This window comes from Oryctolagus cuniculus, chromosome 20, assembly GCF_964237555.1.
Source record: "Oryctolagus cuniculus chromosome 20, mOryCun1.1, whole genome shotgun sequence".
NCBI lineage: Eukaryota > Metazoa > Chordata > Mammalia > Lagomorpha > Leporidae > Oryctolagus > Oryctolagus cuniculus.
In genome coordinates, this window is record NC_091451.1 from 27,987,805 (window position 1) to 28,012,678 (window position 24,874).

General features: G+C 39.0%; 1 long non-coding RNA gene across 2 annotated transcripts; it reads left to right on the top strand.

Moving 5' to 3' along the window:
• Positions 1-1,795: 1,795 nt before the first annotated feature.
• LOC103351676 (uncharacterized) lies at positions 1,796-20,763 on the top strand. Of its 2 annotated transcripts, XR_011384944.1 has the most exons (4): positions 1,796-2,308; positions 6,247-6,420; positions 18,063-18,122; positions 20,175-20,763. It is a non-coding gene; the product is annotated as an uncharacterized lncRNA (long non-coding RNA). The 2 variants fall into 2 exon arrangements; XR_011384943.1 differs by lacking the exon at positions 6,247-6,420.
• Positions 20,764-24,874: the final 4,111 nt, after the last annotated feature.

Here is a 24,874-nt window from a genome sequence, read left to right on the forward strand (position 1 = left end):
AACTGTTGTGCTCTAGTGGTTGTTCGAAAGGCAGAAAAACTGTGCTGTTCCAGGGGGTGGATAACAAGAATACCCTTAAATAAAATTAAGTAACTTTAAACCTTTAAATGATTCAAACTGCTGAGAGGCAGGGATAGGGGTGCTGGGAAACTGACACACTAGGAACTTTTGTAATGATGACTCCTGTGTTCAGCCTTTACAAAGGAAGTTTGAGAGGCAAATATCAAAGTTGGACAATCACAATATTATTGCATACAATAATGGTGTTGTACAGAAAGACAGTGGCCTGCACTGTTTGAAGGCTTAACGTCTCTTTGAGTTAATTGGGAAGTATCCTGAAGTTAATATAGATGTGATTTCCCATCAGAAAGGCAAGGAGAGAGTTCATCATTATTAAACTGTCAGTGACAGAGTTAGCTTCAAGGAGCTCAACTGATAGAACGGGTATCAATATGTTATGAGTACTTCTCCAGTTCTTTAAATATTTAATTCAACAACTCCATTGTTGTTGTCTCTGATTTGCTAGAGTCCTACACACAAATCTAATCAGCCCACTGGGCTAAGTAGTACTGATTTCGAGTATATTTCTAGGTATTGCTGACTTGTAGTTTACGGATCAGCCAACCAAAGATTGTAGGATGATGAAGAAATATTCTCAATTTGCTAAGATTTTGTTTGATTTTTTTTTGTTTTTATATTTAGAGTGGGAGTAGCTTCTAAATTTCCTTTTTATCCTTCTCAGCTTTTGGGATCATGGTTACACAAGCCTCAATACATAACTTGTGGATTGCTCACAATATTTATTTTTATCTCATAAAATTTGCATAAAATTTATTTATTTTATTTATTTGAAAGACAGAGTTACAGAGAGAGGTAGAGATAGAGAGAAAGGTCTTCCATCTGCTGATTCACTCCCCAGATGGCCACAACAGCTGGAGCTGCGCTGATCTGAAGCCAGGACCTAGGAGCTTCTTCCAGATCTCCCATGTGGGTGCAGGAGCCCAAGGACTTGGGCCGTCTTCTGCTGCTTTCCCAGGCCACAGCAGAGAGCTGGATTGGAAGAAGAGCAGCCAGGACTAGAACTGGTGCCCATATGGGATGCCCGCACTTCAGGCCAAGGCTTTAACCCGCTGTGCCATAGCACCAGCCCCATGGGAAATATTTCTTTAAAAGCTAGGCTAGCTTGCCAGGAAAATCTTCTGGTCCTGATGTGTTCTTTGAGGGAAGACTTTAAACTACATATCAATTGATTGAGTGCATTAAATCTACTAAAGTTCTCTAATTTTTTTGTTTTTGGAGTTAGTTTCACTCCTTTCGGTAATCTCCATACTTAAACAATTTTTCTGGAAATTTTATTAATAAGTAGATGAATTATCTTTGACTTGTATTGAATCTTTTTTTAATTTAATAAATGTGAATTTATAAAGTGCAACTTTTGTATTGTTGTGGCTCTCCCCCCAACCTCCCCCCATCCTGCAGCCCTCCCCTCTCCCACTCCCTCTCCCATCCCGCCCTTCATCGAGTTTCATTTTCAATCACCTTCATATACAGAAGATCAACTTAGTATACACTAAGCAAGGATTTCAACAGGCTGCCCTCACACAACCACACAAGGTATAGGGTATTGTTCGACTAGGAGTGTTGTTTTTAAGTTTCATAGTAAAACACATTAAGGACAGAGATCATCCTACGTGGGGAGCCTGTACCCAGTGACTCCCATTGTTGATTTAACAATTGGCACTCTTATTTATGACATCAGCAATCACCCAAGGCTCTTGCCATGAGCTGTCTAAGCTATGGAAGCCCCTTGAGTTCACCAACTCTGAACTTGTTTAGTCAAGGCCATATCACAGTGGAGGTTCCTCCCTCCATTCGGAGAAAGGCGCCTCCCTCCTTGATGGCCTGTTCCTTCTGCTGGGGTCTTGTTCACCAGGATCTTTCATTTAGATTGTTTTGCCACCGTGTCATGGCTTTCCATGCCTGTGAGACTCTCATGGGCCTTTTAGCCAGATCCGAATGCCCTAAGGGTTGATTCTGAGGCCGGAGTGCTGTTTTGGGTGTTTGCCAGTCTATGAGTCTGCTGTGTGTCCTGCTTCCCCTGCAAGATCATTCTCTCCCTTTTAATTCTATGCTTCATTACTTGCTTACACTGGTCTTATTTGTAAAATCTCTTCGACACTTACCCTAACTTTTTGATCGGTTGTGTACTTATACTTATCACTTTACCATGTGTGCTGGCATTGGTACATGCCTCCTTGATAAGATTGAGTTGAAATCCCCTGGCACATTTCTAGTTCCACCATTGGAGGTAAGTCTGAGTGAGCATGTGCCGACCTATATATTTCCTCCCTGTCTTATTCCCACTCCTATGTTTAACAGAGATCACTTTTCTGTTAATTTTAAATGCCTAAGAATGATGGTGTATTGATTGCAGAGTTCAACCAGTGGTATTAACTAGAACAAACAGAGCAGCAACAACAACAACAACAAAAATACTAAAAGGAATAAAATAGTAAGTTGTTCCTCAACAGTCTAGACAAGGGCTGATCATGTCATTGTCTCTCATGGTGTCCATTTCACTTCAGTGGGTAGCATTTTAGATGCTCATTTAGTTGCCATCGATCAGGGAGAACATATGATATTTGTTCCTTTAGGACTGTCTTATTTCACTCAGCATGTTTTCCAGCTTCCTCCATTTTGTTGTAAATGCCCGGATTTCATTGTTTTTTACTGCTGTATAGTGTTCCATAGAGTACATATCCCATAGTTTCTTTATCCAGTCATCAGTTGATGGACATTTAGGTTGATTCCATGTCTTAGCTATTGTGAATTGAGCTGCAACAAATATTGAGGTGCAAATGTCTCTTTTTTTCTCCCCTTTAATTCCATTTGGGTAAATTCCAAGGAGTGGGATGGCTGGGTCCTGTGGTAGTGCTACATTCACGTTTTTGAGGACTCTCCAAGCTGTCTTCCATAGTGGCTTAACCAGTTTACATTCCCACCAACAGTGGGTTAGTGTCCCTTTTTCCCCACATCCTCGCCAGCATCTGTTGTTAGTTGATTTCTGTATGAGAGCCATTCTAACCGGAGTGAGGTGAAACCTCATTGTGGTTTTGATTTGCATTTCCCTGATGGCTAGTGATGCTGAACATTTTTTCATGTGCCTGTTTGCCATTTGGATTTCCTCTTTTGAAAAATGTCTATTGAGGTCCTTGGCCCATCTCTTAAGTAGGTTGTTTGTTTTGTTGTTGTGGAGTTTGTTGATCTCTTTGTAGATTCTGGCTATTAATCCTTTATCGGTTGCATAATTCGCAAATATTTTTTCCCATCCTGTTGGTTGCCTCTTCACTTTCCTGACTGTTTCTTTTGCAGTACAGAAACTTCTCAATTTGAAGAAATCCCAATTGTTAATTTTTGCTTTGACTGCCTGCACCTCCAGGTTCTTTTCCAAAAAGTCTTTGCCTGTGCCTATATCTTGCAGGGTTTCTCCAATGTTCTTTAATAATTTGATGGTGTCGGGTCATAGATTTAGATCGTTAATCCATGTTGACTGGATTTTTGTGTTAGGAGTAAGGTAGGGGTCTTACTTCATGCTTCTGCATGTGGAAATCCAGGACGCAAGCAGGTGCACATATGGGGTACCAGCATCACAGGTGGAGGTTTTACCCAGTATGCCACAAATCTGGTTTTTATCTTGTTCTGTGGTGGTCTGATTTTCACTTCTTAGTTTCTTTGCTTCCTTTTGCTTTCTTTGATTTCTCTTATCTTCTCTAAATTTTACATTTTGTTACTTATTAACTTATCTAATCAAAACATTCCTTTAAGTGCAGTTTTTTGTGTATTCCCCAAAGCTTTTTATGGAGTATAGGCTTTGAGACTTAGCTCTGAATATTTAAAAATTTTCCTAATAGGATTTGTTCTTTGATCCTTGGATCATTAAAAGTATGATTTCTAGTGTCCATGCTTATGTTAATGCTTTATTTTACATTTCAAAAACCTTGTTATCAGTACTGACTTAAACCATGGCAAGTGCTGTCAACTGATTGTTTCTGGGAGGCACTGGTTACTAACTTGTCTGCATCTGGTAGACAGAACTCCCTTCCCCACCATAAGGTGAGTGAGTGAAGTGAGGTTATTACTTACAAATAGGCAGAAAGGCAGGGTAGAAGTCAGGTTCAGGTCTGGTTAGTTCCCCAAGGTTAAGGAGGGCTGCAGGGGCGGAGGGGGGCTTTCTGTGCGCTCTCCACCTGTCCTGCAACCGAGGGACCTCAAACAGCCTGTGCCCTGGGCTGTTCATCTCAGCATTTTGTCTGTTTCGGGCTAATGTATTGAATGAAATCCTGTCATCTGGGGTCTAGAACAGGGCACATTCTGCTCTTTAGAAGACGCTGCATTCCTAGGATATTGTGCTTACGCAGTTAGCCTTCAGAACTGCAAGCAAGAAAATGGGAGGTGCTGAGTAGACCAAGGCGACTTGGAGAACTGCTTTGTAGTTTCCTGCCCAGATTCATATATTGAAATCCTAACCCTAGTGAAGAGACAATAGACCGTGATGCCTTTGGAAAGTAATTAAGTAACGAGGATTGAGCCCTCATGAATGAGATTTGCATCTCATTTGTGTCCTGTAAGAGTCCTCAGATTATTAATTACTGATGCCATAAACAAGAGTGTCAATTTGTTAAGTCAACAACAGAAGTCACTGTGTACTTACTCCTCATGTAGGATCTCTGTCCTTAATGTGCTATACATTGTGATTTAATGCTATAACTAGTACTCAAACAGTATTTTTCACTCTGTGTTTCTATGTAGGTGCAAACTGCTGAAATCTTTACTTAATGTATGCTAAACTGATCTTCTGTATATAAAGAGAATCGAAAATGAATCTTGATGTGAAACGAAGGGGAGAGGGAGCGGGAAAGGGGAGGGTTGCGGGTTGGAGGGAAGTTATGGCGGGGGGAAGCCACTGTAATCCATAAACTGTACTTCGGAAATTTATATTCATTAAATAAAAGGTTTTTTTTTTTTAAAAAAAGAGTCCTCAGAGCTTGCTGAACCCTTTCTGCAATTTGAGGGCACAGCAAAAAGCAGACAACCAGAAGCAGACCTTTAAATAGACAGCGCATCTGTTGTACCTTGATCTTGGATTTTCCAGCCCCCAGAACTATGAAAAATAAATTGCTGTGAATTGTAAGCCACTCAATTTGTAGAATTCGGCTCTAACAGCCTGCCCTAAGACAGAAATATAACATAGTTTGTCTGATATCTATTTTTTGAGATTGGTTGAGACTTGTTTTATGGTATAGTAAATGCTTTTATGTTTATGGCATAGTAAAGATTTTTATGGTATGTTTTGCAAATATTGCATGTATACTTGAAGAGAAAATGTATTCTGTAATTTTTGTGTACATGGTTCTGTATATATTAATTTTGATCAAGCTTTTAAATTGTGTTATTCAGGTCTATATCTTAGACTTAGTTATTTACTGTTGGTTTGACCTACTGCTATTTGAGAGACAAACTTAAAACTTTCTCACTGTACTTTGATCGTTTTTACTCATGACATTAAGTATTTTTTCTGCTTAATATATTTTAAGGACTCTTAATTAAATGCATACATGTTAAAACTTTGTATCTTCATGTTATGCTGAAACTTTTATCATTATATAATGGTTCTCTGTATATTTTTGCCTTAAATTCCTTTTGGTTCAAAATTAATATAAATACCAAAGCTATATACATAAGCCTATCATTTTGCTTCTAAACATCTCATTTTATTACATTTTTTGAATGTTCTCTCCCCCCCCAACAAAACTGATAATCTTTGTCTTATATAACATTATATAACATTAAGATTGAATGTCATTTCTGTTCTGGGACTTCTTTACTTTAAAACATTTATTTGTAAAAAATGGGAGAGAGAGGGAGAGAGAGAGAGAAAGAAAGAGAGAGAGAGAGAGAGAAATCTTCCCTAGTTGTTCTTTCCCAAAATGGCCAATACAGCTTGTGCCAAAGCCAGGATCCAGGAACTCCATCTAGATCTCCTGAATGGGTGGCAGGGACTTGTGCTGTCATCCACTGACTCCCAGGTGTGTTAGCAGAGAGCTGAATGGAAAGTGGAATGAGGAGCTAGGGCTGCACTCTGACATAGAATGTAGGCATCCCAAGTGGTAGCTTAATGTGATGCACTATAACTCCCACCCTACTTCTTTTAACATTGATGACTTATTTAATGTATTTGAAAGGCAGACACACACACAAACAGAAGAGAGAGAAGAGAGAAGAGAGAAGAGAGAAGAGAGAAGAGAGAAGAGAGAAGAGAGAAGAGAGAAGAGAGTAGAGAGAAGAGAGAGATCTTGGCCAGGTCAAAGTTAATAGCTGGGAACTCAATCCAGATCTCCAAACTGGCTGGCAGGGACTCAGGTACTCAAGTACACCTGTTGGCTCACAAGGTCCACAATAGCAGGAAACTGGAATCAGGAGAGGAGAGAAGACTTGAACCCAAACATTTTGAGATGGGATGCTGGTGTCTGAAGTAGTGTCTTAACTACTATGTCAGATGCTCATGACTGCAGACTTCCTAATATTACTTTAATTTGGGTTTTCTGTTGATTTCTCATTTCCACTTCATTTGCTTGTTTGTTTTTTTTTTTTTCCTTTTGTATATTGACTTCACTTTTTCTATTGGTTTACTAAGTATTATTTTCTTGATATTTTTTTTCTTCTCTAAATTGGCAGTATTCTTATAGGGACCGCCCTTGAAGTTTCACTATATATACTTTGAAAGGTATACAATTATTATATATTTAATCCCCCTCTCAAACGCAATGAATGCTTTAAAACTGTAATTGTGATCATGCCCTCTCCCAGGTTAACAGGCTATTGTTTTATAGTATTTTATTTCTTTCCCTTTCAAACAGCAAACAATTGGCGCTAATATTACTTTTAAAGAAAGTTCCGTTTTGATTTTAAGGATTTTACAAGTTTATTTGCTTTCCTTCTTTCCTTGCACATCTTAGAGTACAGGACACTTTTCTTTCATTACTTTTATTTTATTTTACACTGTTTTCTAATTGTTGTAATTGCTATTGAAAACATGATGTATTGAAACATGCTATATTACATAAATATGTATACTGCTATGTGTTAAAAACAAAATACAAATATTACAAAATAAAAGTTAGCTATCTTTTATAAATTATTTTTACTTTTGAGCTGCTTTAAGAATTTATCCTTTTCCTTTTTTTAAAGATTTATTTATTTATTGAAAGGCAGAGTTACAGAGGGGCAGAGAGAGAGAGAGAGAGAGAGGTCTTCTATCTGCTGGTTCACTCCCCAGATGGCCACAACGGTTAGAGCTGTGCTGAGTTGAAGCCAGGAGCTTCTTCCAGGTGTCCCACGAAGGCGCAGGGGCCCAAAGACTTGTCCATCTTCTGCTTTCCCAGGCCATAGCAGAGAGCTGGATTGGAATTGGAGCAGCTGAGACTCGAACTGGCACCCATATGGAATGCTGGCACTGCAGGCATGGCTTTACCTGCTATACCACAGCACTGGCCCCATATCCTTTTCTTTAATGTTTTTAGTTTTCTTTAAAAATGTTTATGGATTTCTTTTTATTTAATCTACTTGCTGCACATTGTATTGTTTTTGTTTCTAGTTTCCTTCTTTTCAATACCTGTATATAATTCTCAGCCTGGATCTATTCAATTATAGTCTCACCTTCATTCTCTCCTTTAGAAATCTCATTAGGCATATTTTAAATTTCTTTCTATTCTCAATTTTTGTTAAGCTCTCATGTTTTTCATATTCTTTTCACTCTGTTTTTCCTTATGGGACCTAGCAATCCCACTTGTGGGAATTTACCCAAAGGAAAGGAAATCAGCATATGAAAGAGTTGTCTGTACCTCTATGTTCATTGCAGTTCATTTCACAATAACTAACATAGGAATCAATCAAATGTCTATCAGCTGATGACTGGATAAAGAAATTATGGTATATATACCCTATGGAATACTACTCAATGATTAAAAAAAAATAAAATCCTGTCTTTTGCAACAAAATGGAGGCAACTGAAAACCGTTATACTTAGTGAAATAAGCCAATCCCAAAAACACAGATATCAAATGTTTTCCCTGATCTGTGGTTTCTAATAGAGTACCTACAATGTAATGTACTGGAATGAAACTGACATCCTGAGATTTGATGATTGTTTACAGCTCTTGTGTCTACTGTTGAGGAACAATGGTCTTTTTTTCTTCTTCTTCATACTATTTGTTGAACTATTAGTGTAGGGTTAATCTTAGGAGTAAAAAGTTAACTGAAAATTGATCTCTGTAAAAATTAAGAGTGTGAATAGGAAAGGGACAATTTACATATTGCATTTTAAGTACTCTATTAGTTATCACAGGTCAGGGAGAACATATGGTATTTGTCCCTTTGGGACTGGCTTATTTTACTAAGTATGATGTTTTCCAGATTCATCCATTTTATTGATTTTATTTTTTTTACCACTGTGTTCTATTCCACAGTGTACATATCCCATAATTTTTTTAATACATCTTCAGTTGATGGACATTTGGGTTGATTCCAGTTTCCAGCCATACCACCCTGAACTCGCCTAATCTCACCTGAGCTTCAATGCTTTTTACAGCTCTTGTCTCTACTGTTGAACAGTGTTTTTTCTTCTTCCTATTTATTGAACATTTTACTTAGTGTAGGGTTAGTCTTATGAGTATAAAGTAAACTGAGTGTAGACCATTTTAAAAAATAAGAGAGGTAATAAAAGAAGGACAAGGAAGGATGGGAGCTTGGGCTAGAGGTGTAGTAGAGTGAGGAAGTATCATCACTGTGTCCCTAAATCTGTATCTATGAAATACATGAATTTTGTGTATCTGAAATAAAATAAGAGCAGTTTTATTTGTATAAAAATTTATACCACATAACTCCATGCATGCATGTATCTCCCCATTATTAACATCCCCTTCAGAGTGGTGCATTTGTTACAACTGAGGAGCCAATATTGACACATCATAATCACCCCAATTTCATAGCTTACATAGTGTTCATTCTTGTGGTACATTCTATGAGCTTGGACAAACATGTAATGACATACAGTCATGGTTAACACTGATAAGAGTGTTCATATTATTAACATATATATTAATACATAGTATTATTTTAAAATGTATTATGTATATATATTATTTTAATAGTGTGTTGTTATTAAATTTATTTCAACTAGTAAATGTAAATCCTAAATGGGTCAAACTTGTGAACCTTGGCGACCAATTTTAATTCAATAAAACCCCTAAAATCTTAATTTAATTAAATTCTACACATGAGAATCTTAAACGGCAAGCAAGAGGCAAAAATCAGTATTCTCCAAGATTGGATGAGTGGCGAGGTGGGTAGGTAGGAGGTAAGAGATAAATTCCAAGCCAGTAAGAAGCACCTGTCTTACTGTTGCCTGCTAAGAATTGCCTGGAACTTAACGGAGCTTCTTAACATTTATAGCAGTTCCTGTGCATCCTCTTAAGAACCACCTGCATGGGACGACATCATTTGTGACTCTTTAACACACATTTATTTATTTGTAACGCAAAGAGATAGACAGAGACAGGCAGGCAGAGAGATGGTCCATCTGCTGTTTCACTTCCCAAATGGTTACAGCATCTGTGCTTGAGCCACACCAATGCCAAGAGCTCTGAATTCAATCTGGTCTTATACATGAATGGCAGGAACCCTAGTACTTGAGTCATCACTGCTGTCTTCCAGCGTGGCCATTGGCAGAAAGTTGTGAGGGAAACCAGGACTCAGACCCATGCACTCCGATACAGGATGTGGGCATAAGAAATGCCATCTAAACTACTTGCCATTCACTTTAATTCCAGTTTCCCCAATGTTAGCAGAATGCGCTCATCCCCTATATTAAATTGTGTTTTCAAATGTGTTTCACTGTAAACAGTTTTCATAACCATCCTCTGAGAGGCTGTACAATAGTTCCAAAGGCAGGCATTTTCTGATTGAAGAGTAAAGAATTTCTAAGAGGCTCCAATTTCCCAGTGATTTCCTAAAAGAGAGCATTAACTACTTCCATCCAACCATCTGCTTCAACATCAACAGAAAATCCCAGAGACAGGAGAGGAAGGGGTACAGGAGCACATGAGAGGAAGCCTTGGTCAGTTTGCATATAAAGCAGACTGCAGCAGAGTTGGTTGTAGTGCGATAAGTGACCAAAGGTCCTAGAAACAGACAAGGAAGACAGGAGCTCCATGTAGGGTAGGGCATTTTTGCGACATGATATTTGAAGCCTGTTAGTCGTGGGTTTAGTTTTGTTTTATACTCACTGTCTCAGTAAACTTCTACTGTAACAAAGGACATTGCATTTTTTTGCCTTACAAATCGATTTACTTATTATAGTTAAAAAAGCTGGAAGTCAGTGATCAGGATTCTGGCATGGTTGGATTCTGTTAAGGTCTCTCTTCCAGCTGTAGACTGCTGACTTCTTGAATCCTCACATGGCAGGAAGAGAGACAGCCCGATCTGTGGTCTCTTCATGTAAATACACAATTACGCCAGCACCGCGGCTCACTAGGCTAATCCTCCGCCTTGCGGCGCTGGCACACCGGGTTCTAGTCCCAGTCGGGGCACCGGATTCTGTCCTGGTTGCCCCTCTTCCAGGCCAGCTCTCTGCTGTGGCCAGGGAGTGCAGTGGAGGATGGCCCAAGTGCTTGGGCCCTGCACCCCATGAGAGACCAGGAGAAGTACCTGGCTCCTGCCATCGGATCAGCGCGGTGCGCCGGCCTCAGCGCGCGGGCCGCAGCAGCCATTGGAGGGTGAACCAACAGCAAAGGAAGACCTTTCTCTCTGTCTCTCTCTCTCACTATCCACTCTGCCTGTCAAAAAAAAAAAAAAAAAAAAATAGACACAATTACATTCATGGGGCTTCTACATTTATGACTTATTTTAAAGACCTCCCAAAGGTTTCACCTCTAAATGCTATCACACTGGCATTAGGATTTCAACATACATATTTTGAGAGGACACATTCAGTCTTGAACACCTACCACACAATTAGCCAATCTTGCTTGTTTTCCCATCTGTACATCCTCAATTTCCTTAACCATAAGGTAATAGTTATATCTGTGAGCTCATTCTGAGGATAAAATAAGGTATATAGTAGACTTCACATGGTGCCCAAAGCACAGTAATGCTGAATAGGTATTTTTGTTTTGTTTTGTTTTGGTGATAATGATTGTTGGTAGCTCTTCAGGAGACACTGGCTGGAGCAGGAGGAAGGATACTCCCTCAGCGGGGCTGTGCTCTTCTTCTTAGATATTGCAGGTGATTTTTCTCTTTGTCCTCAGTCGCTTTGTGAAGGATGTGACTTCTGGACAATGACTCTCTACTTCGAACAGCATGGAATTAAGTAAAAACTCCATTTTTACTTAAAAAGGGAGCAGAAGTCCAGATGCTATGAACAAAAGTTCATGATATTGGCTACATAGCTTTTAACAGTCTGGAAAATAAGGAGAACAAAAATAAAGAGTGTAAAAGCCTACATAATAGAATATTTAAGAGAGACACACACTTTAACAACCTCTTTCTCATCTGGAAAATTAAATTTGGGAATTAATATTACAGTGATCTCAGTTTAGTCTGTGGTGGTCATTAACTGTGAATATTTCGCACCCGAGATTTAGTATATTAGAGTAGATTGATATCACACTAATCAGTTAACCCTCCTATTCATTATCACTGTGTAGAGTATTAAACTGCAATGGGAATCTAATTTTAAAGGAAAGGTACTTAGTAATAGATTTGAGTTAAAATAAAGAAAAAAGATTTAAAATAGTGTCAAGATTTGTGATTTCTAGTTTTTTGGTTTTTGGGGTGTTTTTAGCTCATAGAAGAAAAAATTCTGTCAGTTTTCTTTTTCTGTATGCAGGTAAAGACACACTTATATCACTTTCTCTTTGCTAAATCCCCTTTCAAAAAAAAAAAAAAACAAAAAAAAAGAGACAAATCTGAAGGTTTATGAGGCTCTGCTCACTTGCAGGCCTGGTAATCATCCATCATGGTTGGAAACCCAGAACAAATGGAAATTCTTTGCTTGCTAAACTGTGCCAAGTTTGCTTTCAGGGAATGTTGGCTTCAGTGGAATCTCTGGTCATGCCAGCTCTGGCACTGTGTATGTCTATAAGGTTTTTAACATATCTGAAAAATCTGGGTAATTTTTTTTGGATAAACAAGATACAATTTTCTTTCCAAAGACTTAATTTGCCTGCTCATGTCGTTATGATGCGACTGGTTGCAACTGATCCCTTTAGCAGAGAGTATTTTCAGTGTTGCACTTGGGCTGACATCACTGCTACCCATGACACCCTGCAACTTGAGGAAGAAAGGATTCATTTAGTTCTTTGATGTCACAAAGAAAAAGAAATTGTTGATTGCTTATTTACTCAGTTTTCAGCTAGACCCGTTGATTTCATTTGTTGTTGGCCATAGTATATCACCCACTCAAGTCTCCTGCTCCTCTCCCTCTCCCCCTCCCCCTCCCTCTCCCTATCCCCCTCCCTCTCCCTCAGATTTACTTATTTATTTATTTGAAAGGCAGAGAGGCAGAGAGAGAGAGAGAGGTCTTCCATCACTTGTTTATTCCCTGAATAGCCACAATGGCTAGAGCTATGCTTATCTGAAGCCAGGGGCCAGGAGCTTCCTCTGGGTCTCCCACATGGGTACAGGGGGTCAAGCACTTAGACCATCTTCTACTCCTTTCTGAGGCCATAGCAGAGAGCTGGATCAGAAGTGGAGCAGCTGGTACTCGAACTGGTGCCCATACAGAATGCCAGCACTGCAGGCAGCAGCTTTACTCACTATACCACAGCACCAGCCCCAAACTTCTCCTTATTTTAAAGAATTATAGCCAGACAGAAACTGGAGGTAGATGATGAAAGATCCTCATTTGAACCAGTTGAAGTCAGTTACGATTCTGCTTCCTTGCACAATTTCCATATTCTATAAGAAAAGTCAGTCTTACTATATTTCATTCATTAAGAATTCATAGACTCTGAGAAAAGACTGATGTGAAATAAACTGTTAAAGAATATGCATTCCCTGACTTGGTTATATTTGAGTAATGAAGGTGAATTGTCCATCAATCCCAAAGTGAGCTCTCTGTGTAGTCAGGTTCCTTATTGGATGTTGGACCTAACAGTGACAAAGCCAGCAGACCTATAAGCTTGCTGTGTGCACTGCTAAGAGTTTTTAATCTTCATCTTCTGTTCTTTACTTTCAATTATGCGTATCTCTGATACTGTGTCCCTTGCGATGTGGAAGATGTATCCATATAGCTCATTATTAGACATTCATTACCAAGAAAATCTTACTGCTTATCTTACTGTGAACACAAGAGGAATTTATCCATTGCTGTCACTTAATTCCAAGCGCTATCAATCTTTGAGTGTGCCTTTAGGAACTTAGTTTTTCTTTCATCTATTTCTCTCTTCTCATTTATTTTTCTTCCTGTGCCCTCTCATTAGGGTCAGATATGCACATGATCCAAGTATGGAAGATAACCCTCCCTGTTTCCGTTTTAGAATGATTGTAGTAATACATAATAGTACTTTGGGTCTTTTAGATTGTTCAGAGTGGAGAAGGTACGTGTTTGGCAGATATTTAAAATGGAATCACTTTTCTCTGATTGTGTGGTATTCCAAGACATTTATCCTCTTCCCCCGATTGCTGGGGATCTCTCATGTGTATTTCCCTGATGTGGATGAATGCATGTCTTCAGACTGATGATACTGCCTCTCCTTCAGATTTAAGACATTCCCCTGAAGGAGGACATCTTTCCATTTGAGATAGATTTCTTGATCAGAACTGAAGCCAACCTTTCTCCAGTACTTCATGACTATACCCTAAAAATGCTGAGAATGGAGGGGGTCCCCAAATCTGTAACTTATTTTCTCTACTGTCAGAGCAGCTGGGCCATGGTCACTCTTTCTTTAGGCTTCTTAAGCATGTTAATAGCCTACTGTGTCCTCCCAGTGCTATAGATCAGACATGCTCTCTGAGATATCTGTGAAGCCTTCTTCCCTGACATTGAGAAGAAGTCAAATCCCTACCAGCCTACTTTCATGGCAGGGGAGAGAACTCACACTCTGACAGCTCCCTTCCAAATTCCCCTTTTAAGTCTATTTCCTCTGGTCTCTCTAGCCTTTTTAAAAGACTGGTATGAAAACAGTTGAAAAATTGGCTCTTTACTACCACTTTGGTTCGAAGGTCTTGATTTTCGAACTTGACAGTAGTTGGCACCTTTGACATTAGAATCTCAGCTGTGATTCTAACATAAGCCCAACCTAGAGCCCCTAGAAACTAAGATGTATTTAGAGTCATCATACAGCTATTTAAAACACATTGTGCGGCTGGCGCTGCGGTTCACTAGGCTAATCCTCCGCCTGTGGCGCCGGCACCCCGGGTTCTAGTCCCAGAAGGGGCACTGGATTCTGTCCTGATTGCTCCTCTTCCAGTCCAGCTCTCTTCTGTGGCCTGGGAGTGCAGTGGAGGATGGCCCAAGTACTTGGGCCCTGCACCCGCATGGGAGACCAGGAGGAAGTACCTGGCTCCTGGCTTCGGATCGGCGCAGCACGCCAGCCATAGCAGCCGCTTGGGGGGTGAACCAACGGAAAAAGGAAGACCTTTCTCTCTGTCTCTCTCTCTCTCACTGTCTAACTCTGCCTGTCAAAAAAAAAAAAAAAAAAAAAAAGAGATAAAAAATAAAACACATGATGCTTGTTCCTCTTAGATGATTCTAGCCAAAAATTGTTATTCATTTCTCATTGAAAGGAATTACAAATAAATGTTTGCATTTACATTTTATTGTTTTAAACATTTATGTATTTATAATTTTATTTTATTACTTAAGTTTTTCTTGTATAACAGTGCTTAAAATAATAGGCTTGTGGGCTATATACTGATCTGATTCTGTTGTATGTGTGTAGCCATTCTTATTTACTTCTGTTTGTTTTTTCTTTAGGAGATATCCAAGTAAAATATCTGGATTTTATCCAAGTCAGCTGACGAGAATGCGTTCTCCTTAGAGTAGGAGTTGTGTTGGACATCTCCTGTGTCCTACCTCATATCTTTTTTCATAGGATTGTTTTCACTCTAGTCATTGCCATGGCACCGAGTTTCATTCAGGTAGCACTTGATTTCACCTTGTCTTACTTTTTTTTTTGGTAAATCTCTTACTTTTGACTTCTTTACCTGCCACTACCAAGTGGGCTGTCTGTAAGATGCTGCTCATTCTAAAACATGGAGAAGAGATGAACCTTAGCCATTGGGGAATGAAAATTGCCTTTCTTCTGTCTTAGGTGGACATTCTGAGGTACTCATACATCACTCTTAGTACAGCTGTGCTCTGGTTGTTCTCCAAGTCAGTGATAATCAGCTCTATGCAACATTAAATTAACTTCCCCTACTTCTCTGAGTCACCCTTCTAGTTCCCTACTCGATTATTGGGTTAATTTTTTAAATTAAATCTCACATATCTAAACTTCTATCACAGATTGTTGTTTTTGGAGAAACTTCAGCTAAGGCCATAATTTTTTCTTCTTTGTCAATGGAAGGACTTCAAGCACTTAACACAGTGTTGAATGAATTACTGAATTGCAACCATGTGCTGTCCGAGGGGTGGACAAGATAAGTGGCATGCCATGCAGAATGCAGTCTTAAGAAAGTCTGTGCCTCTGGGGGGTTAAGCTACAGCTTAGAATTGATCATTAATCGTAGGTGCAGTCAGCATCCTTCTGATGTATTATCTGAAACATGCTGCCTGGCTCTTCTCAAAAAGGGGGAGTTGGCTCTTTACCCTCGCATCAGGCTCTCCGAGAAAATAATGTTTTATCAGGTGAATTACAGCAGCCTAACATGAAGTCCAGCATGATGCATTGTTCTTTGCTCATAAATAATGCAAAGACGATACCAAGCAAAGATATAGGCCAGTGATTTATTCCACATAACCTTTATGTAAACCCCATAAATTGTACACAGTGTTGTCAGCAAATGTGACAATGGCTGTGGCACAGGATTGTGTTGACAATGGCAAGCATTTCATGCATTGAAAACAAGAGCTATAGAGAACACTCCTTCCAATTCTCCTTAGGCTCTCTCAGCAGGGAAAAACAATAATATTTTCAGAATGAAGCAGAGGGCTCAAGAATTAACAATAATCAAATTTATGTAAGGAAAAATCAATACTATAAAGCCACACTATAGAAGGTCTCATCATAAATTTGCACAAGATTTTATCATTTCCCATTGGTAGCATTATAGAAATTATCCACACACATTTATTATTACATTTATACATTTGTATAGTATCCTAACGACGTGGGAAAATTTACCCACTTTTATCAGAACATGAAAGGGATAGTTTTTAATTTTTCAAGAGTGATGTTTTGAAATATTTTTATATGTTTTTTTGAATATTTATTTACTTGGAAGTCAGAGTTAACAAGAGAGAGAGGGAGAGAGACAGAGAGAGACAGAGAGAGAGAGAGAGAGAGAGAGAGAGAGAATCATCCATTGGCTCATTCTCCAAATGGCTGCAACTGCCAGAGCTGGGTTGATTTAAAGCCAGGAGCCAGGAGTTTCTTTGCAGTCTCCCAGGTGGGTTCAGGGGCCCTAGTACTTGGGCCATGTTCTGCTGCTTTTCCAGGTGCGCTTGGATCAGAAGTGGAGCAACCAGGAATTGAAATGGCATGCATATGGAATGCTGGCATTGTAGGCAGCAAATTTGCCCACTATACCAAAGCACTGGTCCTTAGTTTTATTTTCCAATAAGATACATTGACAAGGAATTTGAGATGACAGCCTAGATTGTAATTCAGTCTTTTTTATTGTGTAAAAGAAAAAAGTTTATTTTTAATAAGAAAAAACATTGACAAAACACACTTCTCCCTTTGCCTATATAATATGGAATACAGTTTTTGAAACAGAACAAACATATCTTCTCTACTTGAAAATAGAATGTGATTTTCTTTGAAAATTATTGTGTGCTTCAACTATAATCTTATGCTTAGATTAGCCAGTATTATTACTCTGAACTTACAGTGAATTCTCTAGGCTTGTGTCATTGAGGATTTAACCCTCTAAGTTTCTACTTTTCTACCGTGGACTGAAAGGTCAATGACATGCTATAACCATTAGTTTTGCTCAGGTACAAATGCAAGTAAGGAAGCACATTCTTTATCTACATAGTAATGTAACTTTGTGGTTTTTCTACTCATCTTGTGGCAGTGGAAGAGTTAAATATTTTGTCTGTTGACAAAGTCAGTCTTAATGATGCTACAGAATTACCATGGGGAAATCAGTGTATGGTGATAATGAGATTCAGAAAAATCATGATTGACTGATTTTCTATGTTTTAAGGAGGCAAAACTTTTTAACAGTGACTTATTTAACGATTTAATGCAAAAGATATGAAGAGAAATACAATAAACAATTAATTCTAAAGTGGACAGTATCAGAGAATATAACACCACACCTGTCCTTCCATGAGTTTAGCAGTTGAGTCTATTGCAACCTAAAAATTCTGAGATGGGGGTGGCATATGACCAAGCAGTTAAGCATTCTGCAACCCAAACCAAAGTGCCTGGTTTGGATTCCAGACTCTGGTTTCTGACTCCAGCTTCCCGCTATTGCAGACCCTGAGAGGCAGTTGTGATGGCTCAAGTGATGGGGTTCCTGGCACCTGCACGGAAGACCTGGATTGCATCCCTGGCTTCTGGCTTCAACTTTGGCCCTTGTGGACTTTTCAGAATGAGCCAGGAGATGGGAGCTCTGCCTGTCTGTTAGTCTCTCTCTCTTTCTCTCTCTCTCTGTTCACTCTCTAACTCTCTGCCTTTTTGAATTAAAAAAAGAAGTACTGAGGTATGACAAAATATCAAAGTAATATATCACAGTGAAATTTATAGAACTTATTTCACTAGAGTTATCCAACCTTTCACCTCAATTCTGCTATCCAATTTCTTTTCAGGAAAGTTCTTTTTCCTTTTTCTTAGGTTCCAAAATCTTTGAAGGAATCAAAGGAGATCACAGAGATGCAGCATAAGCTTAATTAGGTAAATTGACTACGATAATATTGTTAATTATTTCTATAGACATTTGCCAAAGGTTAACTTTCAAACTTAAATAAGATATATTGTCAGTTGCTTCCAAATTAAAATGCTGACTCTAGTAAGAGAAACAACAAAAACACTTCAATTTCATCTGTGGCAATGACCTTCAAAGAGATTGTTCACACAATGAGAACTAAATGTTTGCTTTCTCCCTTTGATTGGTATCTGGAATCAGATTTTGCTTTAGGCATTTTTTAATAACAAACATTATTTTTCTAATTAATTATAAGGAAACATGGCTGCAACATTAAGAATGGGAAGCATCAATATTATTAGAAATTCAATTTCTAGCAAGGATCCTGTGCAGTTATAAAACAACTGCACAGGTGATCTATCCTTGATGTGAAAACACAAGTCATAAAAACACGGTGAAACTTTCAAGTCCCTGAAAAAAAATGACAGCATCGTCACACAGTTGAAGCTTCCCCCTCTTATAGACTAGGGTTTGGAGTTGTGTGCCAACATAGTAGATACCATTCTTTGTAAACATCGTAGAGCTTGTATGGGGAAGAATTCCTGTAAAGGAAGTAGTTGTAAGAGATTACTCTGCTGGGGGAATGAAGTTGAGTAATGAAATAGGAACATTTCGTTTCTCTCACACTATGCTCTCACAGGCTGTCACTAAAATCACACTATCTACTCTTCTTTCTTTGAAGATTTATTTTTGTTTATTTGAAAGGCACAGTGAGAGGGAGAGAGAGAGAGATAAAGAGGGAAAGAGAGAGAGGGAGGGAGGGAGGAAAGGAGAGGGAAAATCTCTCTTGGATAGACTTGAAGATAGAGATGGTGTCCTCCTTCAAAGCCATTGGAAGAATTTTTTACTATATAATATGATGAAGAGAATGACTTCCTTTAGGTCAAAGGGAAGGCAGATTTACTGTGGCAGCATAAGAAATTGCATAAATTTGGGGTTTCTATCCTGTAATGGAACCCACTATGAGAATGGGTGTCACCTCACCTTCTTTGCATTGCCCTGTTGCAATGTGGGCCTGGAAAACCAGCAAAAGTGCCGTTTCTCTAGCTACTGTACTTGCTGTGAGTAATAAAGTCCTTGTTGTTGTTTGTCTCAGAGGTCTCATGTCATCAACTGCCTATGTGATCACATATATAAGCCCTTTATTAGTAGAGACCAAGTTTAATCCTACCTGGTTCAATAATTACAAATATCTCTTTTGGTGACTCAAAAGCTTTGGGAAAGTGCTTTTTCTTTTCTTTCCCCTGTGTTTAGTACCATCTTGGTTTAGGAGAAGTTTATTAATTCTTGTCTGGCAAGAGGTTTAATGTATCCACAAAGTGGCAACTCTACAGTGCTAGATTTTGATATTCTCTGACATCTAATGGGTAGTTTGTTTTCTCTCTAGACAGCCAATCATTAAGTTGAACAGGTCCTGTCTGTCTTCTTGTGCATATCATGCTGGCATAAAAGACTTAAATCTCTCGTGTGGCGATTAGTGATCAGTCACTAAGCCCCTATGGAGTGAAGGACCTCTATTGAACACTCTATATCCAGCCAGGCTCTTCTAGGTTGTTGAGCTCCTATACTCAGACCGTGAGGTGCCAGAAATCAACTCTCATTTACCTAGTGACTGTGTTTATCTCATCCATCTTGTCCTGTCCTCAGGGGAAGTTAGGTGCTCAGCTTCTCCTGTGTCATTTTCTGGGCAAATCTATCATCCTTGATCATTTTTGATCCATCAAAACTCATCTGGACACTTTGCTTTCTTTTTGGAGAAGTCCTCATGACTACACTACATGGGAAAAGATCCAGCTTCTTAAAGATAAGGAGCAAAAAAGCACAGGACAAAACAAAGCTTGTCTAAGTGTGGTTTTCATATGTTAATGATCATTAAAATGTTTTTAAAATTTCTTTTTCCTCCATAAAGTTTGGCTTTGAATACTGTTGTCGTATTTCATAGTTTATATTTGTGTATGAAAATCTGAAGAACTCATTCCCTTTGCATTTCTTTCCTAAAATTTTTCATTCTCCATCTCTAGGTCCCACCATTCCTGTTCAACCACTCAAGGCAGAGAAGTCCTGAATGATGAGAGACAGTTTTGTTCACTAAAAGCAAGAAGGAAGAAATCTATTTCACAAAACCATTGCTGTCATTGTAGTTGCTTCCTCTTTCTACATCTCCTCGTCATTGCATCCCTTGATGCTTGTTTCCTTCTCTTTCCACCAGTCTGACATCTTCATATGATTCTCTTTTTCCATCCAGGGTTCATGCATCTTCCAAAATTTGGATGCATTGATAAGTGTAATAAGACATAGAAAGATAATACTGCATGATCTCACTTTTATGTGGAAGTTAATACAAACCCATAGAAACACAGACAAAATTGAAAGTTACCAGGAGTTAGAAGCTGGAGAAATTTCAAGATATTTGTCAAATATTTGTCAAAGTGTACAAAGCCTCAGTTATGAAAAACAAAAAAAATTCTAGAAATTAAATACACAGCATGGTGACTAGAGTTAGCTACACTGTATTATGTACTTGAAATTTTCCAAGAGAATAGATCTTAAGTGTTCAGAAAATGGCTACCCTAATTATGGTGATCATTTCACAATGTATAAATATCTACATGTTTCAAAACTTTGTTTTTTTAAAGATTTATTTATTTATTTATTTGAAAGTCACAGTTACACAGAGAGAGAGAAGGCAGAGAGAGAGAGAGAGAGAGAGAGAAAAGTCTTCCATCTGCTGGTTCACTCCTCAATTGGCTGCAATGGCCAGAGTTGCACCAATCCAAAGCCAGGTGCCAGGAGCTTTAAAAATAGTTTAGAGGGCCAGCACTGTGGCATAGTAGGCTGAGCCTCCACATGCGGTGCTGGCATCCTATATGGGCTCTGGTTCATGTCTTGGCTGCTCCTCTTCAGATTCAGCTCTCTACTATGGCCTGGGAAAGCAGCAGAGGATGGCCCAAGTGTTTGGGGCCCTGCATATATGTGGGAGACTAGGAAGAAGCTCCTGGCTCCTGGTTTTGGATCATCTAAGCTCTGGACATTGTGGCCATTTGGGGAGTGGACTAGCAAATGGAAGACCTTTCTCTCTGTCTCTCCCTCTTTCTGTCTGTAACTCTACCTCTCAAATAAATAAATTAAAAAAAATATAGTTCAAGGGGAAAAGTGTTAAAAGGATTGCTTATGATTCACTGTATAATTTACAATGGACAACATTACAGTGATTCAATAAATTTTAGGCCTTGCATATTCACTTAAGATCTTACACTAATTGTTAGTCTTTGAAAACAGTGATGCGTTTTACATTCTTAGATTTCCTTTACAGCTTTTAATTTGTACACAGGGATACATATTGACAATTGTTTGTGATTTTGATCGGCATTTCTGTGATAAAATTTTATGATAATCCTTGAAATAATGACTTTGGACCATTGATGCTGAGCCTTATTGATTAGATGGGACTCCACAAAAGCCTTCAGGATGTTCAAGGTTTAAAAGGATAACCAGAAAGAGAAGAAAAACCCATGACATGTGACAGCCTGAATAAATTTTGGGGGCTGGAAAAAGTCAATAATCTCAGGTTTTGTGTTTTATAACCAATGTCTGACTATCTCAGAGTCTTTAGCATGATGGACTCTTCTGTTGAGAATAAAAGGCTGTACAACATGCAGATTAAAAGCAAGCAAGCATCATGTAATTATAGGATTAACTATTAAATATTTGCAGTTCATTTCACTTTTCAGCTTCATTGCAGTATATTAGACAAATAGAAATTGTTTAAGAATGTAAACTGGGGGCCGGTGCTGTGGTGCAGTGGGTTACCGCCCTGGCCTGAAATGCCGGCATCCTATATGGGTGCCAGTTGGAGACCCGGCTGTTCCATTTCCAATACAGCTCTCTGCTACAACATGGAAAAGCAGGAGATGGCCCTGCACCTGTGTGGGAAACCTGGAAGAAGCTCCTGGCACCTGGCTTTGGATTGGAGCAACTCCGGCCATTGCAACCAATTGAGGAGTGAACTAGCAGATAGAGGACTTCTCTCTCTCCCTCTTTCCCTCCTTCCCCCTCTCCCTCCCTCCCTTCCTCCCTCCCTCTCTCTCTCTCTATCTCCACCTTCCCTCTCTCTGTGTAACTCTGACTTTCAAATAAATAAATCTTTAAAAAAAAGAATGCAAACAGATGTTTTGAAACATGTAGACATTTATACATTGTGAAATCACCATCATTAGGGTAGCCATTTTCTGAACACTTAAGATCTATTCTCTTGGAAAATTTCAAGTACATAATACAGTGTAGCTAACTCTAGTCACAATGCTGTGTATTAAATTTCCTCATCCAGGTTGTTACAAATGTGTATTGTTGGCCGGCGCCACGGCTCAATAGGCTAATCCTCTGCCTTGTGGCACTGGTACACTGGGTTCTAGTCCTGGTCGGGGCACCGGATTCTGTCCAGGTTGCCCCTCTTCCAGTCCAGCCCTCTGCTGTGGCCAGGGAGTGCAGTGGAGCATGGCCCAAGTCCTTGGGCCCTGCACCCGCATGGGAAACCAGGAGAAGCACCTGGCTCCTGGCTTCGGATCAGCACGATGCGCCAGCCGCAGTGGCCATTGGAGAGTGAACCAACGGCAAAAGGAAGACCTTTCTCTCTGTCTCTGTCTCTCACTATCCACTCTATAAAAAAAAACAAAACAAAAAACAAAAAACAAAAAACCAAAAACAAAAAACAAATGTGTATTGTTCTTTTTTAAGGTGGAAAGTATTAAAATTTGTATTTTAATTTTACTGAATTTTTTGATTTTCTATAACTTTTTTTTGTTGAATCTAGAGTTTTCAACATAATAGAAATTGTTACCTGCAATAGAAATAGTTTTATCTTAGTTTAGATGTCACTTTTTTGGTCTAATTGTTCTACATAGGACTTCCAGTACTATGTTAAATAGTCGAGGTAATAGTGGGCCATCTGGTCTTATTCCATACCTTAGAGAAAAAGCTTTCAGTTTTTTACCATTGAGTATAAAGTTATCTGTGGGACTTTTTAAAAAAGATTTATTTATTTATTTTTATTTATTTGAAAAGCAGATTTACAGAGAGATAGAGAGAGAGTGAGAGAGAGAGAGAGATTGATTGATTTTCCATCCACTGGTTAACTCCTCAAATGGCCACAATGGCGGGAAATGGGCCAGGCCAAAGATAGGAACCTGGAGCTCCATTCAGGTTTCCCACATGGGTGTAGGGGTCCAAGCCAGGGCTATCCTCTGCTGCTTTCCCAAGCACATTAGCAGGTGGCTAGATTGGAAGCAGAGTAGCTGGAACTAGAACCAGCACTCATACTAGATGCCAGTGTTGCAAGTTGTGGCTTAACCCTCTGTATCACAATGCTGGCCCCAACTGTGGGATTTTTGAAATATCTTTGTTGCATTAAAGTATTTTTTAATGTTTATTTCATCAAGATATCTTTCTTGGTGACCAGTGTTGTGGCATATCAGGCAAAGCCACTGCCTACAACACTAGCAACCCATGTGGGCTCTGGTTTTTCTAGTCCCAGCTTCTCCTCTTCTGACCCAGTCTCTACTGAAGTGCCTGGGAAAGCAGCAGAAGATGGCCCGAGACTTTGGACCTCTGAACCCCATGTGAAACCCGGAAGAAGCTCCTGGCTCCTGGCTTCAGACTGGCACAGCTTCAGCCACTCTGGCCATTTGGTGGATGAACCAGTAGATGGAAGATTTCTCTTTCTCTCTCCCTCTCTGGGTGTGTCTCTACCTCTATCTCAGTCTCTCTTCCTGTAACTCTACCTTTCAAATAAATAAATAAATAAATCTTTGGAGTTTTTTGTTTAGTCAAAATGGAATTCAATCTTGTTTATTGTTTTTTGTACTGAGATGGATTTTGCCTTTGAGATCTATTACCTATTTTATCTTTCATTCTTCCAATGTGATCTATCACATTTATTTATTTACATACATCACACCATTCTTGTATCCTAATAATAAATTCCACTTAACTGTGGTATGTAATCCATTTAATGTGCTATTAAATGTGGTGATCTAGTGTTTTGAGAGGATTTACACCTATATTTACCAGGTGTTTTGATCTTATTTGTCTGCTTTTGTTGTCAAGGATATCCTGGTTCATAAAAAGAGCTTCAAATTTTTCTTATATCTTTTTGGAAATTTTTTTGTAAAGATTTATTTATTTGGTTGAAGGTGGGAGTTAGAGAGAGAGATCCCCTGGTTCACTCCCAAAATGGCCCCAACAGCCAATGCTGGGCCATGCTGAAGCTAGCATTCAGGAATCTCATCCAGGTCTCCCATGTGGATGGCAAGGACCCAAACACTTGGACCATCATCTGCTGCCTTTCCCAGGCCATTAGTAGGGATTCGGATTGGAAATTGAGCAGCCAGGATATGAACCAGTGCCCATTTGGGATGACAGCATCACAAGTGGTGGCTTTTCCCATTAGGCTACAATGCTGCCCACCATTTTTTGGAAATATTTAAGAGGTGTTTATATTTTATCAAATGCTTTCCCTACATCTTGAAATAATCACGTATTTTTTATTCTTGAATTTGTTAATGCGATGTATCACGTTTATCTATTTGAGTACGTTGAGTCATCCCTGCAAACCAGAGATAAATTCCACTTGGTCTGGATGAATGATCATTTTGATATACTGTTGGATTTGATTAGCTAGTGTTCTGTTGAGGATTTCTGCGTATATGTTCATAAGGTATATTGG